Consider the following 538-nt stretch of genomic DNA (forward strand, 5'->3'; position numbering starts at 1 on the left):
GCAGTGTGGGTGGGAGCCTCTCCTGCCTCCTCAGCAGCGCTAAGGATTTCTGACTGCAGCTTAGGTCTGCTCCCCGCTGGCAGTGGGACAGCCGCCGAGGGCTGCCGGGCTGCCAGAGGGATGTCTGATTGCCAGCTTAGGCCCAATCCATGGGGAGCAGGCCTAAGCCAGCAGGTTGTTATCTCCCAAGGGGTCCCAGACTGAGAGAGGGCACAGGCCGGGCTGAGGGACGCCCCCTCCCCGAGTGCACAAATTTTTGTGCACCGGGCCTCTAGTATTTAATAATTAAATAATTAAATATGATGCTTTCAAATAACTACTACTTATATGAAAACTAGAGCCCAGTGCATAAATTCGTGCACGGGTGAGGTCAGGCCCCAATTGGAGCAGATCGGGGTCAGGCCTTTTGGGAGGAGGAGATGGGGGGAGGTTGGCCGGCTAACTCACCCCATCGGGCTGCAGGAGGTTGGCTAGCCAGCCCTGCCCCCTATTGGGGTGGCGGGGGTGATCAGGGGTGGGGCTGGCCAGGGGGAGGGGC

At 59.1% G+C, this 538-nt stretch overlaps 1 protein-coding gene across 1 annotated transcript in view; it reads right to left on the reverse strand.

The window, feature by feature from the left end:
- Positions 1-538, reverse strand: part of LOC102764707 (chromosome unknown open reading frame, human C20orf194) — a 107,157-nt gene that overhangs the window by 68,601 nt on the left and 38,018 nt on the right. The gene's annotated exons all lie outside the window — the stretch shown is intronic.

This window comes from Myotis davidii, unplaced genomic scaffold, assembly GCF_000327345.1.
Source record: "Myotis davidii unplaced genomic scaffold, ASM32734v1 scaffold32, whole genome shotgun sequence".
Taxonomy (NCBI): domain Eukaryota; kingdom Metazoa; phylum Chordata; class Mammalia; order Chiroptera; family Vespertilionidae; genus Myotis; species Myotis davidii.